Source organism: Ambystoma mexicanum, chromosome 5p, assembly GCF_040938575.1.
Source record: "Ambystoma mexicanum isolate Mex_15411 chromosome 5p, UKY_AmexF1_1, whole genome shotgun sequence".
Lineage (NCBI taxonomy): Eukaryota > Metazoa > Chordata > Amphibia > Caudata > Ambystomatidae > Ambystoma > Ambystoma mexicanum.
Window position 1 is genome coordinate 985,759,274 of NC_090930.1, and position 18,729 is coordinate 985,778,002.

At 44.2% G+C, this 18,729-nt stretch overlaps 1 protein-coding gene across 7 annotated transcripts in view; it reads left to right on the top strand.

The window, feature by feature from the left end:
- The window catches only part of FARS2 (phenylalanyl-tRNA synthetase 2, mitochondrial), a 2,528,336-nt gene that overhangs the window by 371,596 nt on the left and 2,138,011 nt on the right, over positions 1-18,729 (top strand). For all 7 annotated transcript variants that reach the window (XM_069613454.1, XM_069613452.1, XM_069613456.1 and 4 more), the window contains one exon: positions 10,481-10,534. The gene's annotated coding sequence lies outside the window, so the exon portion shown is untranslated. The remainder of the gene's footprint in view (positions 1-10,480; positions 10,535-18,729) is intronic.

The window sequence follows — 18,729 nt, forward strand, 5'->3', positions numbered from 1 at the left end:
AAAATGGCATATGATTGGCCAAGAAAAATCTCGTTCTCCCTTAGCTAGGGTAGGTGCATGTGTTCTAGCAACAAAGGGGGGCTAAAGTCATGCAGTTGATTAAAGGTGAACGCTGGATGCATTCGTAACTCGTTTGTGCACATAGGTTGGTTGAGACTGTGAGGGGCGATGTTAAAACTTAAATGAGATGACGAAGTGCGCGTGGTCTCGTCGGAAAGACAGATGGTTTAAGCTAATGAGTCCCGTAAGTACAGGGGGACTAGTAGAAACGAGATTATCGGGCAGTTCTCCAGGCTTAGCTCTGAGCGGGCTGTATCGTTGGCTTTCAGTATTGTCTGTATCGGGTGCATGCGTATTGGCTGTATTATATGGGATCGCTAAAGGCAAAAGGGACTGAATGCGCATGTGCAGGAGAGTAGCGTAGCGGTGTGGAGCATGGTTGGTGCTGCTGTGGTTATGGCACCACAGGTCATGATCTGTGCATCACGGATAGCGGCGTCCATTCAGATGGAGGCATTACTAAAGATATGAAGAAGGGCGAACGAATTAGTCTAACTGTTGTTGTGCGCAGAAGGAGTTTGTGTGTTTTGTGGGAAAAACATGCCTGTTCTGTGTTACTGAAAAAAATGGATGATGGTAATCATGTGTATAATCGTACAAAGTGCAAAAAGTTACACATAGATTCATACAAATTGCTCCTATGAAGCACCACACATTGCAAATGCATAGAGAATAAATGCAAAGTAATAATGGGCACACATTAGTAACAGAAACAATTGAACAAATCTCCTACTGTAGAAAAGGAGAGCTGTTAGAGAGAATGTTGAAGACTAACATTTAAATGATAATAACAGAGATCTATGGTGTATGACTAAAGAGCGGAAAAAGGTGGGAGACAAGTTCCACATGGGGGGTTGCTAATGATGCCCATATTTGTGTTGGTATGTTTACTGACTAGTGAGTGTATTGCAGAGAAATCAGCAGGAGTGCCAAGTCATTTGTTAAAAAACAAATTCCACTCGATGGATATATTGAGGCCATTCTTTACAGAGTCAAGGCGGTAGATCCATTTTTGTTCCAGTTTCCGTAGTGCAAGGTCTCTATTGCCTCCACGGAACGGGTTGTTAACGGTTTGTAGAACTACCCAAAAAATGTCATTGTAACTGTGTTTTTTCAACTTGTAGTGGGCCACTAGGGGCTTGTCATCTACTTGATTTTTTAGGCACGAACGATGTTCACAGATTCGTTGTTTAATTTCTCTCTTGCATTTTCCAATGTAGATTAGATCACAGGGACACTTAATGGCATATACTGACCATTTTGTTTTACAGTTGGTGAAATTGGGAAATGTCCATCTTGTGTCTTTCAGATCAATCTGTTCGATGTTATTTGTCAGGGATCATACTGAGCAGTTGCCACATCTGAAATGGCCTTTGATGGGAGGAAGATTCCCAATGGTTGTCTGGGTGATTTTTTCTTTTGTCTTGTCTTCATAGGTATGCACCAGATGATCTTTGAGGTTTCTGTTCCGTGTGAATGCAAATCTTGGTTTCACGGGTTTGAAATCTTCTGTGTGGAGTGTATCCCAGTGATGAAGGATAGTTTGTTTGATGGAATTACTGATAGAAGTGAAGGTAGTTACACATGTCATCTTGGTTTTATCTTGTTCTTTGGCTGCTGGTGTGAGGCACCTCTCTCTATCAGTGTGTTTTGCTCTTCTGCATGCTTGACGTATGATATGGCTCGGGTACCCTCGGTCTTTAAGCCGTGTACTCAGATTTTTACTCGTGGTGTCATAGTCTTGGTTTGTGCTGCAGTTTCTTCTCAGTCTGAGAAACTGGCCAAAAGGAAGGTTTGTCTTTAGACCTGCTGGATGGAAGCTGCTATATTCTAGAAAAGTGTTCTTGGAAGTGGGTTTCCTGTAGAGAGTGGTGGCCAGACAATTATTGGGACTTTGTAAATATCCAAGTCTAGAAAAGGAATCCTACTGAGATTGTAGTCGATTGTAAATTTTATGCATGGGTTACGTGTATTTATCCAGTCTTTGAAGGCAAACAGTTGTTCAGGGGTGTGTTTCCAGGTCATAAAAACATCATCGATGTACCTGCACCAACATCCGATGGAATCCTTAAATGGGTTTGAGTCATGGTAGATTGATTGTTGTTCGAATTAGTCCAAGAAAAGATTTGCCACGTCGGGGGCAAAAGTCGCCCCCATACTGGTACCGAGACATTGTTGGTAAAAAATTTCCTCATAGATGAAATAGTTTTCCATCCACGCTATCCTAGTACATTCTAACAAGGTGCAGTCTTTTGTCCAAGTAGGTCGCTAGGGCAGTTATGCACTCTAATTGAGGTATGCTAGTGTAGAGTGACTCTACATCTAGAGTCACCAATAAGTCATTACTGTCAACAGTTACTGTTCTTAGCTTTTTTTATCATTGCTGTTGTATCTTGGATGTATGATGGCATGCAGCTAATGAACGGTCCCAGAAAATGGTCGATATAAATCGAAAGGGGTTCCAGAATGGACCCGATACCAGCAACTATTGGTCGGCCTGGGGGGATTTCAGCATTTTTGTGTAGTTTTGGAAGCAGAAAAAAAGCTGGAATGATTGGATGGCGATTTACTAGAAAGGTCTTTTCATCTTCATCTATCCAACCCTCCTGCCAAGCATGACACATCAGACTCTCAATTTCTGACAGTAGTTTAGCAGTGGGGTTGGTGGGTATCTGCCTATAGAACTTGGTGTCAGATAGTTGTCTGGTGACCTCATTGTTGTACAGGACACGACTCCAAAGGACAATGCCTCCGCCTTTGTCTGGCGGTTTAATTAGGAAATTTTTGTCACTTTCTAGTGATTTGAGCGCCAGACGTTGTTTTTTGGTAAGGTTGTCTATGTAATGGGTTCTTTTGTTGTCAAAAATCTTGCACATCTCTAGTAGGATACGATTCTCAAAAGTAAGGATCTCGGGGCATACCATAGATGCTAGAGGTGTGAAGGATGATGGTGGTCTTAGTCCGGTTGTTTTCGGTGGTTCTTTTTTGGGACTATCTCGAAAGAAATAGCGAAGGCAAATAGTTCTGAAGAATTTACGCAATTCCACTTCTGTGCTGAATCTGTCCGGCTGTGTTGTGGGTATGAAGCTCAAACCCTTGCTGAGGATGTTAATTTCATCGGAGGAGAAAATGTGATCGCTTAGATTGCAGATCGGAATTACCATGTCTGGGGTGGCGGGACCCATTGGCGGGTTCGCATTTGATGGGGTCCTTGGTATCTCGGTCGTCCGCGTTTGCCGCGCCCTTGAAAAAATTATGGTTGTTGATTTTGTCTTGGGTTGGGCACTGATTGACCGCTAGTTGTTGAATCAGAATCACTACTGTGAGAGCTATTGGAGAAGGTCACAAATTTCTTGTTGTTCTTTCTTCTTGGATTTTGCCTATTGTTTGACGCCGTCTGGTTGAGTTGGTCATAAAAGCCTGTGACGAGATAAGGATAGGTTTTATCTTCTTTAAAGTATTTTATATCATTTTGCAATTTCCAATGTTTTTTATCAATTGTGAACTTCTTGATTTTGATTATTTCTTCCTCTATTTTTTCCAGGTGGGTTTTAATTTCTGAAATTACACAATCTGTTTTGATTTTGTCTTCAAGGGTTTTCAGTTCTTCTTTTTGGATCTTAGCTTCTTCCTCGGCTGTCTCAATTACTAAGATGATCCAGTCTCGTAAACACTTGTTTCCGACACCACTACATTTTTTTCATAAACCTGGGGTTGTCCAGGAATACGCGTGGAATATTGCGTACTGGCATGCCTTCTGGTATTACGCCAGCTTTTAAATATTCGAGCATTAATTGGCCATGAGATTCAGTACAGATTTGTTTTTTGTAATAAAACATCTAAATCATTAGGACCAGAATTTTTGTCTGGTCCTGTTGGTGCTGTGGTTACACCTAAGAGCGAAGGAGTTTCTAATAGTTTTTTATAGAGATTGTCGGAGAAACTGATGATATTAACGCTCTCCATTCAAAGTTGATGAATCAGCCCAACAACCAAAGGGTTGTCCTAGGGGATGTTTGAAGTAAGGGCAAGGAAACCCTCTTTTTTGATGGGGGACTGACTCCAGAGGGTTAAGGCAAATATATCAAAAGAAAATGGAGTCAAAGGCTACCCTTATCAATGACGCTGACACCCCGACAGAGAGAGGTGCCTCACACCAGCAGCCAAAGAACAAGATAAAACCAAGATGACATGTGACCTTCACGTCTATCAGTAATTCCATCAAAAAAACTATCCTTCATCACTGGGGTACACTCCACACAGAAGATTTCAAACCTGTGAAACCAAGATTTGCATTCACACGGAACAGAAACCTCAAAGATCGTCTGGTGCATACCTACGAAGACAAGACAAAAGAAAAAATCACCTAGACAACCCTTTGGAATCTTCCTCCCGTCAAAGGCCATTTCAGATGTGGCAACTGCTCAGTATGTTCCGTGACAAATAACATCAAACAGATTGATCTGAAAGACACAAGAAGGACATTTCCCAATTTCACCAACTGTAAAACAAAATGGTCAGTATATGCCATTAAGTGTCCCTGCGATCTAATCTACATTGGAAAATGCAAGAGAGAAATTAAACAACGAATCTGTGAACATCGTTCGTGCCTAAAACATCAAGTAGATGACAAGCCCCTAGTGGCCCACTACAAGTTGAAAAAACACAGTTACAATCACATTTTTTGGGTAGTTCTACAAACCGTTAACAACCCGTTCCGTGGAGGCAATAGAGACCTTGCACTATGGAAACTGGAACAAAAATGGATCTACCACCTTGACTCTGTAAAGAATGGCCTCAATATATCCATCGAGTGGAATTTGTTTTTTAACAAATGACTTAGCACTCTTGCTGATTTCTCTGCAATACACTCACTAGTCAGTAAACATACCAACACAAATATGGGCATCATTAGCAACCCCCCAAGTGGAACTTGTCTCCCACCTTTTTCCGCTCTTTAGTCATAAACCATAGATCTCTGCTATTATCATTTAAATGTTAGTCTTCAACATTCTCTCTAACAGCTCTCCTTTTATACTGTAGGAGATTTGTTAAATTGTTTCTGTTACTAATGTGTGCCCATTATTACTTTGCATTTATTCTCTATGTATTTGCAATGTGTGGTGCTTCGTAGGAGCAATTTGTATGAATCTATGTGCAACTTTTTGCACTTTGTACGATTATACACATGATTACCATCATCCATTTTTTTCAGTAACACAGAACCGGCACGTTTTTCCCACAAAACACACAAACTCCTTCTGTGCACAACAACAGTTAGACTAACTTGTTCGCCCTTCTTCATATCTTTAGTAATGCCTCCATCTGAATGGACGCGGCTATCCGTGATGCACAGATCACGACCTGTGGTGCCATAACCACAGCAGCACCAACCATGCTCAACACCGCTATGCTACTCTCCTGCACATGCGCATTCAATCCCTTTTGCCTTTAGCGATCCCATATAATACAGCCAATACGCATGCGCCCGATACAGACAATACTGAAAGCCAACGATACAGCCCGCTCAGAGGTAAGCCTGGAGAACTGCCCGATGATCTCGTTTCTACTAGTCCCCCTCTACTTACGGGACTCACTAGCTTAAACCACCTGTCTTTCCGACGAGACCACGCGCACTTCGTCATCTCGTTTAAGTTTTAACATGGCCCCTCACGGTCTCAACCAACCTATGTGCACAAACGTGTTACGAACGCATCCAGCGTTCTGCTTTAATCAACTGCATCACTTTAGCCCCCCTTTGTTGCTAGAACACACGCACCTACCCTACCTAAGTGAGAACGAGATTTTTGTTGGCCAACCATATGCCATTTTCACAGGTGATCCTCTCTTACCGCGTTAAAAGTAAAAAAAGTAAAAATTAAAATTAATATTATTTATCCCTTCACTGAGTCACGAGACTGAACACGGCTCCCTCTTGCATATTTTCTCCTATTTCACCAGGGCACCATGGTCTGCACGAAAGAATTTTTTTGCACACGCTTACCTCTGCAGCCAGCAATGCGCATTCTAAATTACATATAACTATGTCCTTTTCAACAGGACATTCACAGCAACCAGGCAAAACTATAAATAACGGTTCCCACCACCTGGATTCAAGACCGACCTTGCAAGGTATTCCATGCCTTGACCTTTAATCCTCTCTTCGATATCACATTCATTGTGACATTCCCTACAATTAAATCATTTTTTTTACCTCTAGAGTACCTACAGAGTTCACCAGCCCACTTTTGCGGACTTCAATAACAACGCCAGAGATACATTTAACAGCTGGCAACATAAACAACAATCAGTCATGACGCTTTTACTACCTTAGGTAGGTTGTTTTCCCGCAGTGTCCCTTTCTATTTTGCCTTTTTAATGATTTCCAGACCTAACACCCCATCCCGTGTCTTACCATTTGCAGGTGCTTGGCACTCCCCTTCTGGCACCATTGTGTTCCAATACCCTTCAGTCCTGACGACAGTGCGGTGCCATTAGCAGCAGGTTTCGACCACTCCAACTGCTGTATTCTTCACCCATCCACCGCACCAGAAACACCTGAATTGTTTGTGTGTCGACCATGCTTGTGTACTGCCTCATTATGTATTGCTAATACATAAAATCATAGTCACTCTAATTGTACTAACCCACTGAAAGATGTACAAAGTATTGTGATCTATATGCAATATTTTTCTTTGTTTGTCAATGTGCACAGGACGGCATATGTCATTGTTTTTAAAATACTCTTTCGTACGTGAACTAATAAATTACAGAATTCAATGAATTCACTTCACTATCCCCTTTTTCTTATTTCCTGGAAGAGCAAACCGATGTATGTTATCTGAAGCTCCACTGTCTATATTAGCAAACTACCAGAGTGTCATTGATAAGGGTAGCTTTTGACTCCCTTTTCTTTTGATATATTTGCCTCCTGAAGTCATAGAGCCAGTTCATAATGTTCCTTTGCTTCCTCACTCTCTTCCTGCTTTCCATCCTGTCATCCTCCTTCTTGGCCTCCTTTACTATATCCAACCCTACCTGCTCTAGCTCGAGGAAATAAAAATGTTGATGAACACCTTGCTCCATATTTTCTCTTTGACTTCCAAGGGTATGTGCTACACTAGGCCCGCTGCCCTTGTGGCCATTGGAGTGCACCCTGGGTCCCTCCTGACCACCACTGCTGAAGCAAGCATGCCTCCTTGCCTGTCAGACCCTTGGTTTCCCATCGTTTCGAGCCCCCATGCTACCTCTGGAAAGCCCACTGCTGCAGTACAGGCTACCTCCTTTGTCCTGTGATCTCCCTGCTTATTTTGGGAGCTGCGCACCGCCCCAGCGGCACCTGACTATGTGCCGATGTGCCCTTTCCCTGCGTGCCCCCGCCTGAAGTGGCTACATCGTTTCCCCCTATTGGGGCCCTCCTTTGTTCCACCAGCGCTATGTTTTGCTCCCTTCCACACTTGTCACGCTTGCAACCCATAGTTGTCCCTGTAGGAATTTACATTATCAACCCACCAGTTCTCCTGCAACCCTTTCAGCGCTCTTTCTACATGTATTTCTACCATCTTTGCAATTTTCTCACCCAATGCGTCCTGTTCTGCTGCCACTGTTAAGGCCTTTAGTGGTTTCTTAGTTCTGGCATCCGTCTGCTGCCTCTGCTTCGGTGATTCCCTCTCACCGTTAGCTTCTGCCGCCTTCACAGACGTCTCTTGGCTTCTGGAGGGTCGGTCGCCTCTTCCGTACTTTTCCTTTTTTGCACCTCCTCCAGTCAGTCTGGCGCTTCGGAGCATTCCCCCATTGACTCGTTCTCCTTCCCCTTGGGTTCTGGCCACCCACTGTCAGGGGGGGGTGTCTGGGACATAGCCCTCTTCCTCTGCATCTTCCAGCACTACCACTCCTTCCTGCTCCTCCTCTTCCTTTGCTGGCTCTATGAGTCAGTCTACGCCTTTGTCTTTTGTGGCTGCTCTGATTCTCTGCAGTAGGTCTACCATATCCTCGGTACTATCCGTTATTCATTGTGCCTTTGCCTCTTAGGTGCCACAGCCACTGCCTGGCTCTGACTATCTCCTGGGCCGGGTCACCGTACTTCTTCCTCAGTTTGTTGCCCCTCCTGCTGGGCCCCTGCACTGTTGCTGCACTTCAATTTGTCTTGTTGCCAGGTGCCATGCTGCCAAGCCTAGCAATGCTACTTCCAAAGGAAATCTTTTTTTGTTGTTGTTTGTTTGTTAGTACTGTGACAAGGAAGAAGAGCTGCTGTGCTGTCAAAGACCCAATGCATCCCTTTTTGCTTGCTGCTACTTATAATTATGTCATCCTGCCAGCAGTAGCACTACTAGCAACACACCTGTTTCATTATTTTTCTGAAACTTTCATTAAATAGAAAAGTGGTGCTGCAATCTAAGAAATTGATTGTTTATAAAGGTGTCTGCAGTGTAGTTAAACGGCACCTCAAAGGTCCTGTATTTTTACTCCTTTTTCTGTCGTGCTAAACCAGTGCTGCTGGGAGTAGAATCCCGGCAATGTGGCTGACCTGATATGATATGTCATTAATAATGCGCCTGTACACAGGTGTGTCAAGGCGCGACAAAACAAGGGAGGAAGGAAAAGACAAAACAATCTTACTAGGCCTAGTGTCATTCAGATCATGCAAGTGCGCAAAGCAAAACTGCGGGGGGAAGAGAGAGGAGGAAGTGCCAGGGACAGGGAAGGGGAAAGTGCAATCAGGTCAGCAATGTTCTGAGTAAGTGCAACCAGGGCAGCGCGGCTCTGGTAAGTGCAAGTAGGAGGGGTACTGTAGGGTTTACAGTTACAACCCCTATGTGCGCGGTATGTCCGCAGAGAGTGCAGAAGGAACTGGTCATGGAGGAGCCTGGTACCCAGTGAGACTCTGAGGATATCCAAGCAACCAGTCCGCGCAGCAGATAGGTAGGGCAGCAGGGGAGAGGGAGAGGGAGAGAGAGAAAGCAGAGGAGAAAAGGAAGGCTTTGAGCCGCTTCCAGAACTTCAGGTGGCCTGGCTCAAGTTTGAGAGGGGCAGGGAGGCCATTCGAGAGAGGAGGCACCTACAGAGGAGAGTGATCTACCCCCACTTTCTGCCTGGAGAAGCATCTTGCCCGCAGAGAGTTGGAGGTGGCTGAGCGAAGGGCTGCATTCCTGACGGTTGCTAGGGCTGTTGTCAAGCCATAAATCAGGCACATGCAAAATCCAAAGCTTTTATGTCCCTGTACCACATTCTTTATTCATCAGAATATGGTGTTTGCAAGTAAAGTGTTCCTTTAGAGGAACACTTTCTTACATTTGCACGCACCTCAGAATCGGCCCCTCAGGCTTCAGTAAATTAGAGAAGTGGTGTTGCCAACAAGAAAAACCTAGTTTTGACAGGAAAAACCTGTTAAGGACACCTAACAGCTGCTGTATTTAACTTCTTTTTTAAACGTGTAAAAAAATTGATCTTCAAATGAGAATGCCCTTACAGTGCCTGTCCAGACCTGAATTAAAGATGGTCACTAAGGTTGTTGTCAGGCCATAAATCAGGCATATGGGAAAATCTTAGGCTTTGATGCCTAGCTACCACATTCTTAGTTCAACACAATATGGTGCTTTTTTTGTAAAGTGTTGCTCATCCATGGAACAACACTTTCTATTTTTGCATGCACCTCTGAATCGACCCTCTGTCTGTCCTTTGCATGTGCAAAAGAGCAAGCAGAGACTGAGGAATCCCTGCCTCTCCCTCATCAGAATTGGAATACGGGTGAAGTCAGGTCGATCCCTGACTGTGTTCGCCACCCTGCATCTCTCTCCTGTGTAGGCATTTGAGTATGGCATGATTCTAAAGGTGTGTTTCAGCATCAGGGCTATTTTGCGACTCTATAAAAATGAAGGCTTAACAGTGCAACAAGACAACTCGTTTTTCACTTTTCAAAGGCCCTTTATTATGTGGGAGCGGGAAGTGGCCCTGGAATCTCTCATGCAGGGCTTCACTAAATATGTAACATGAGCAGGAACGGACTACAGATAGTTTTAATTGTAGCCTCCCCCCATGCTGTTTCACCTCTGGTTCTTCATAAGAATTGACAAATGGCTTTTATTAGAATAGATTAAAACGCCGAAGCAGGTGCCACATCTACAGTCAGCGCTTCCTGCGAAAAGGCCTGAAGAAAGATGTTAGCAGATGAAGGGTGAATTGGAATTAATATTCTGTGGGCTCGTTTGACAGCCACATTATGTCTACCTGGGGATTTCCCCCTAATAGTACATCACTGCACTCCCTGCCATCAGCAGGGGCCGCAGGCCACATGAAACTGATGTAAAGCTGGTAAGCTGTCAGCAGTTCTAGCTACAGGGTAATCAAGCACAGAATTTATGGTTATTTGCATTTTATTGTTTTTTTTTAACATTGTTTTTCTTTCCTTTTCATCTTGCAGCTTTTACGCACAGAAGGTTGCCCTGATTCAAACCTCCCGCCACAGCACCTCCAAGTAAGCAACTGTGTCCTTTTACAATATTTTGCTTCAACACAAATGCATTCCCTGAGAGCGTTTTAGGTTTAATGCCGCAAACGCGTCTCTGTGGTTTTTCACCTTTTTGTTTTTAATATACCAAATGTGTCTTTTTGACAAGTAAGTATCGGGCTCCCCAGTGTCCTAAGAAATGAGTAGATTGGTGTGTGCCATTGAGAGCGAATGTTTTGCCATGAGGTGTATTACCGATTTGTGCACACTGTCGATTCATTTGGCATAATGATATCGCCACCTCAGACCTCACATAAAGCATGGTGTGTTATAGGATGCTTTGCAGTGTATGTTCAGGAAAATAGAGGCAACCTTCCCACCCCCGGAAGCATCTTTGTGCTGTTTAAGATCATGCAGTATAATGTGACGGCCTTGAAAATGCCATCAGGGCCTTTTATACCAGAAGGCAAGAGTAGGCGGCTGCATAGTGTGCTATAAAAAATAAAGCATTGGGCTTTTGTGACGGCATGGGAAAGGGCACTTACCAGGCACAGCTGTAGTGGTATTAACTGACCATTGATGGTAGCAGGTGTGAAATGGTGGGAGTACCTGGGATCTAATAGCAATGCTTGTTTTTAACAGGACTTCAGTGAAGGACACGCTGAGTATTTATAAATAGTGGCTGACTGCATACTGGTAGGACATTTTTATTACACCAGTAGTGGGTTTACAACTCCAATTAAGTTAGTAACTCTCAGAAGACTGCTTTGAAAAAACACTGGCAGGAACTTCCAGTGCAAACTTTGATGACGAGGCTTGACTAAAGCGAGATCAGAGTTCCCACGAGGAGGTGTCTTGGACGGGGAGAGGCAGGAACTTGATGGGAATGGCCGCAGGGATTAGTATGACTATGGGCAGTCAATGGGTGTTATGTTATGTTGATTTATACCGTGCACTGCTAAAGGGACAGTCTTGATGCGCTTGCGTGGCTCTGCAAAAGAAAGGGGGTTGGGAGGTTGGTGAGGATAGGGTGAGAGGATAGGTTCAGAACCAGGAGGAACTGGCATCTGTGAGTGTTGTTTTGCATGTGGGAGTTTGTGCGGGAGGCCTCTTGTGTTGTAACCGTATGGGTAAGATTCAATGCCTTGGGTGTGTGGTAGTGTGGTAGTGTTTTGTGTTGGTGTTAGTGTGTTGTGTGGGTTGTGGTGGGTTTGGTTCTGCGCCCTGGGTAGGGTGGACAAACAACCAAAAACCACCTGCAGGCTGTGTCCCTCCTCATATGCCATTCCTGCCTATCTGTGCTTTCGGCTTATACGTGTCACAAGCAGCACCCAATAGCCCAAACTAAAAAAGCACTCTCCTTTAATTCATGTAATGATACAACTGTGTAATACATGCAAGGCACTTCCCTGAAATAAACAGTCAAATCTGATGTTTGCACAAAATGAGGCGAACCAGTCTTTCTTACTATTAAGATGTACACATGCCTATTGTAGAAGCATACTCTCGTTATTTGCGCTTTGAGATATATACAAAAGGTACTGCACAACATCTGTAATTGGATCAGTGTGCTTTCCGATTTCGTGTTGCCGTTTTATTAATTTAGTGTTGTAGCAACTGACTGATATTTTTTTACGATATATCGGAGGTCATTGACTTATCAATGTAAAGGTTCTTATGCTCAGCGAATACATCAACGGTTACCAATATAAATCTATTCATGTTATCGTAAAAACTATCTTAGTCTGTTCAAAATATGGCTAATCGATAATACAACTCTAATTCGAAATGATGTTCAAAGTTCCCAAAGTATTCATAATTTGAAATGTCATGTGCAAACTGGTTAGACAGTGTCAATATAATCAATGTATCATGACTGCACGCCTACCTATGTTACTTTTAGTTCAGTGTATTAAGCATATTCGACTGAACACATTCAAGAGTGCTAGTCTGTTGCCATACTGATGATTCCATGTCATAAAGACATTAACATATCCAAAGAACTGATGAATTAATGTTATCATATTCGATATTTTTAGTTCAACAGGTTCAAGATGCTAAGAACATTCATGCATTCGAGGCTATCACTTCAGAGCTGGATGTGCAAAGACAGTGCGCTATGTATGGCTGAAATATCAAGCTGTTGAAACAAATGGTGGTCCTACAGCTGATTTAGCCTATTCAGAATAGAAAGCCACAGAGAGGACGACTGAGGCAGCCCTGGTGTACCAGGAGTCCAGTCGTAAGCCTCCTGTGTCTCGCTGCACACCAACACCATTGACCCGTTAGCAGGCTGCCAGGCGTGCAGCCTCAACTCACAGGCAGTGCGGCATCTCGAACCTGGGCGCTGGAAAGGCCAGATAGCCTTTCAGTGCCACAGCTGGGTTGGTGTGCGTGCGTCAGTGTGTGGAAATTGCACAAAGCAGCAGGGGTGCAATGGACACAGTGGAATCAGCCCCTCCCAGCCGCAGTTACTAAGGCCCTGCTACTCAGCCCAGCCTCGCTCCCTCTGGAGACAGCGCAGTCAGGAGGCACATTGGATAAAAACACAGTTATATCCTAACCTCTGAAAATTTTCCAACAATCCCCCTGTCTGACCACCATGCATCGGGGCAGGAAATGACATAGCGATACCCGGGCACATAGCAGGAAATGAGACAGCCACAGCAAAGAAGTCATGTTATGGGCATGGCAGCATCATTCATCGTGCATGCTTACTAACCCATTATTATCCACAGGATCTCCTGGTGGGGACCCGGGAAGTGTGGGAGGACCAGGGGGTGGGAGGGGCTGGGGTGCCAGGCTTCACTTCCATTAGCCCTTTTTAGCTTGACTCTTGTCGGACGATATGGGCAGCTTACCCAGTTTTGCTTTTTCGTTACATCATTTTACTGAAAGTGAAATGGTGGTCAGTCATAATGTAGAAAGCAATAATGTAGAAAGTCAAAATGTCGAAAAACATTTTTAGAGAACAATGTCGAAAAACAATAATGTCGATTTTTTTTTTTCTACATTTTTTCGAATTTTTAAAAATAAATAAATAAATATATAATTAAAATGTGTTGAGTATGAGGGGTGAGAGAAGGGTGGGGGGGTGGCCGGGGTGTGTTGGGTGAGGGGTTTGGGGGGACCCCCCCCTAGTAAATGATACTCTTATTGTTTATTTATTGATAGTGCTAATTGACATTTTTTTCGACTTTTTTTTTCTAAAAATTGACTCTTTTCATTATATGTATAGGTTTTCGACATTATTGTTTTCTACATTTTTTTTCGACATTTTTGTAAGTCGACATTTTTTCTTCTACATTATGACTATAAACCAAGTGAAATAGTTTGTATAGGGGAGTCAAAATTACAAAGGCCATAATGGAAAACAAAAAAATCATTTTATCTATCTACCAAAAATTATAGTTAGAAATTACAAATAACATTTGACATCATGTGTTTGAAAAATTATAAAATCGCTAACCGAAGCTGAACTAATTGACTTTGCGAAAGGAATTTGGTTCCCTTCGGAGGCTGCATGGTATCTTTCCCATTCAAAGATGGCCACTATTTTTGGCTTGTTTCCAGAAAGCTTCCTTAGAGACAGTCATCCAAAATGGCTGTCTCCATGGAAGAGCTGAAAGAGCTCAAAGAGTTCAGAGATAGGCAGGAATAGGTGGGATTAGCCATAGGTATTCAGATGGCTAGGGGCAGGGAAAGGGAGAGATTCAATAACCTAACAACTGTATATCTCTCCTCAAATGTCATCTCCATCGGAACAGCATTACAGACCCTCATTCAAAGCCCGTATTTGAAGCTCGTATGTTACATTTCTTATTTTAATGATAATAGTTTCGGCTTAAAGGTTGCATTTTCAGTGCCACCTAATAGCCCAAACTAAAAAGAGCAAGAATTCATGCTGGATCTGTCCAAGGTCCGTTTTGCCACTCCCTCTCCTCTTTGCAATTGAGCCGGATTGGATTATTTAGGGCCAGCAGGACAATCCGCTGTCACCCCCTTCTGGTCACGCCCTGAACCGAAGCCTGGTATAGATTTTTTCAGACCTGACCCTGGAGAGGGTGCTACGTTCCCCTTACAAACAGCAACGGTTCCTTTCATGGCTCAGGTGTGATGTGAGATGTGGCCGGCAAAGTCTAGGGGAGAATGTTATTTTGCCTTCTTGGCAATAATCTGATGGGTAAACTTAAAGAGAACTTGGCATATATTGCCTTTGGACTTTCTCCGTGCAATGAGTGGAAAACCAAGTTGTAGCAGTAATCCTTTTAAATATTATTTGGAATGAATGTTTTTGTGGGGAAAACAATAGTGGCAGCATACATATACAATGGAAGTGACTGACTGCAGTTATGTTTAGTAGGAGGAAGAAAGTGCTTGGATGCCGCTAAGGATTCTCTTCAGGCATCATGGAGAAAAAAACATCTTTGGCCATTGTGGATTTATCTCGTTTCTTGAAAAGCCCTGAGGTCACATTATGTAGCTGATGGCCTGTTGAAACCAGCCATGTTGTTAATTATAAATGCAAAAGAGATTTGAGTAGCAATTCTTCATAGATGATTGGGGTTCATGATAGCCTCATTTGATTGTTCTGATTTGTGAGTTAGAGCAAAGAAGAGCGGGGGCTTACACAAACATTCTGAAAAAAAGTGTGCTATGAAATAGATGTAAGGAAAGTTTCTGGCTCTAAACCCTGGTGTACAAACAATGAAACCACAGTACAGATCATAAACAGACACTGCTATTGGCCAGAGGCATCTTGTCAACATTGGAGTAGATGTCCATCTTGGATGAGCACAGCATCAGTCATGATTGTGTTCGTTAGAAAAAAGGTTTGAACTGGAAATGGGACTATCAATATCAGGATCATTTATATTTAGAGCCATACCTTTTTAAGCACATGCATTGCAATTTGCCATAATTCATATTGATTTTATAGATGTAGTTTTCATCCATCCGAATGTAACTGTTATAAGTGGATTATTGTTATCATACCTGGACAATGTCAGGATAATAGGGGTAGGATCTTATCCCAGTAAATCATAACATCATTGCTTAGTCTTACAAGAAGGTTTGAATGTGCCCTTAAAATCTAAGCTTACAAATTGTAATGAACAAAACAAATTAATGCCACCCTTTAATTTGTCGGTGGAATGTCATGTTAATTTAATATGCAGTGTACAATATATGGTAACAAGTAAAGGAATACAAAATGTTGACAGTAAATGTAAATGGCACTGGTTCTTGTGAAAAATAGTCTTCAAGTTATGATGAAGAAATTCCATACTGACGAGGATGTTCAGTGTCTTCACCTTCAATGGTTACTGTCTTCCTCTGAAGAAGCCCAGGTCCTGGGCCGTGTAGCACTCAATCATTCCTAGCACTTTGTCCATGTTTCACCCTCGAGCTCGAATTCCCGAGCACGTACCCACTCTTCCTTCTTCCTTTCTGCACTTGCACGTTCTGAATACTCACAAGGCAAAGTAGGTTTGTCCCTTCTCCTCTTCCCCCTCTGTTCTTAATATTGTGTTGTAATTGTATTTCCCATCCTCCCGCCTTGCCCTGTGTGTGCTTTGAAACAGTATATTCTTATTGTATAAGTGCCTAACAAGCAAACAATAAATGAATAAGACGCCTAGTTGGTAATAAACCTATATAGTCCAACAGATAGAAATGTTCTACTACTGCTTTTAAAGGATATTATTAGAACAATGCAGATTTGGCTAGAAAAAAATAACTAATGTTCTCCAGCATGGGGTCTTGCATGGATTCCCATGCTCATCAGGCTGGGAATCTCGGTAAATCTAAAGCAGTTTAGCTTTAAGCTAAAACTGCTCATCTCCTCTATAACCTATCAGTGTCACTGCCCCAGCCAATGACACTGACAATGACACTCTTCCTCCTAAGCTCCATCCCTGGTAGACATCTTCAGATTTTTACTGCACGTTTCCCGTGTTGGGAGTCCTCATGCTTTTCTTTGCTTTGCTTTGCTCGAAATTCGCTAGCTTTTATCTCTTTTGTGCCTATTTTTGTGAAAAGTCTTCGTCTATCGTCATGTTGTGACAACCAGCGGCGGGGACACGTTGCCGGAGGAGATCCTTAGTCCATAGTTGGATCTCCAGCTTGTGGCGCCACAGGCCCAGGCCTTTACTCCAACAACATGGTGGATGCCACAAAGAAAAGTCTTTTCAGGTCCTGTGAAAACTGCGGCCTGAAGGATATCTTGTTCGAGGATCGGCACCTCAGGGACATTTACTGTCTACACCCCGACCACGATGCTGACAGATATTTGCCAATCCTTTTCCTCGAAGACACGCAAGGATGGCCATCAGAGGTTGGTGGCGTGGATCGATGAAGGGAAGGCCTCTGAAGTGCCCTACGGACATAGTCGTGCCTCTTCCAGGGCCGGCAGGTCCAAAGAGCATGCTTCCTCTGGTAAAAAGAGGCAGAGGTATTTTCAGGATGCTTCCTTGGTGAAGATCCAAAAGAAGGCAAAATCACACATGCCATTGCCTTCCTCATCAATGGGTGCCGTGGCTGCAGCACCCAGTTCAGAGACAGGCCACTCACCATCACTGGCTCTGTTGATGGTTGACCTGCCGGCAGGCGGCTACCTCAGTCGGCGAAAACATTCGCTGGTGTCAGCGGGCAAACAGAGGTCTTCGTCGAAGAGTAGGTCGTTGAAGGACCCGTCACCACCATCATTGACATGAGCCTCGATGACTTCATCCACCAAGACCATCGCCCCGTTGACTACCACCCTGTCGATGAGAAGACTGCTCTTCCATCGACCACCTCAACACCAAAGGGTTTGTCTACGACCTTCACCTTTACCACTGCGACGATTACCACGCCCAGGGTTTCCTTGCCGCCTAGACCTTCGTCTGCGGTCAGATGACTTTCCCATCAATGACAGTGCCTTTTCCTGCTGCGCAGGCTCCAGTCGTTGCCTTTCCCTAAGGGCTCTGGTTTGGTGAGAGACATGTCTCCACCTCAGGTTTTCCTGCCTAGCCCCACCAAGGCACTCTTCACTCTCACAACTCTGGGATCCCCCCTGGAGGTCTACAGCAATCTACACCAGTAGTGAAGAAGACCTGCCAGAAGGGTTTTACTCAGATCAATAAGAGGGCCAAGGCAAACCTGACCCCATTCTGCCTTTGCCCCATCAGGGCTTGCCGGCCCACCAGCCTTCCCAGCCATTTAGCCCTCCATGGGGCTCAGGCCCAGCTTCTTGACCAGCTGCTGCACAGAGGCACATATTAACCACCTTGCACACACGGGAGGCTGAAATCCAGCAGCAAATGCACACTGCTTCCGTTCCTATTCTGGCAGTGCGACCTACGAGGCCTTCTCAGGCTCAGCCGACACCGCTTCATAAGGCCCCTGCTACCCCTTGACCGGTAACCGTGCCCCCTGCGGTGGAGAAAAATCCTCAAATGGACACTGACTCTTTAAAGTTGTGCCTACTGAAAGGGGGTTACATTCGCTGGATGTTGCGTGTGCACTGTAGTTTTATGTTGCCGGCACAAATTACTTTAGAAAGACGTCTCGACATTTTGACACTTTTGGACCTGCGGGACATGAGAAGGCCCTCACTAAGGCTTCCATCTCCAGGTGGCTTTCCGGCTGTATCATGCATTGCTATCGCCCGGCCAACAGACTTCTTGCAGGCCGGCCAAGAGCCCATTCCACCAGAGCCATTGCATTGATGACAGCGTTTCTTTCTGGTGTTCCACTGCTCGACATATGCATGGCTTCTACATGTAGGTCTAACCGCACCTTCACAAGATTCTACTGTGTCGACCAGGATTCCAGAGAGGAGTCCCAGGTGGGCCAAGCAGTGCTGCACAACCTGTTTGTTTGAGGTAAGTCTGTTTTAGGGTAACTGTATTGGTTCTGTGAGTCTAACCACCTCTCGTGGTTGTGTATATGTACTGTTGTAATCGTATTCATGTTATGTCGTGTGAAATGGTCTTATATCGCACAGTCTTGGCACTCTGGCAGATCTGCAATGCAAAGGGGGTGGCAGGGCTTCTTAGCTGGATTGAGCGGAAAAGAGCAAGAGAGCTTTGATGTGCTGTTGGCAGCTCTAGTTCGGAGAAACCGGTCACTGAGTTTTGGTGGCTTTTTGGTCAGTAGCCGTCATGTGGTGTTGAGGTGAGATTACGTGCGGATTGGTTTCATGTTGGGTGTTGTGAAGTGGGTGCGGTTTGTGGTGTGGT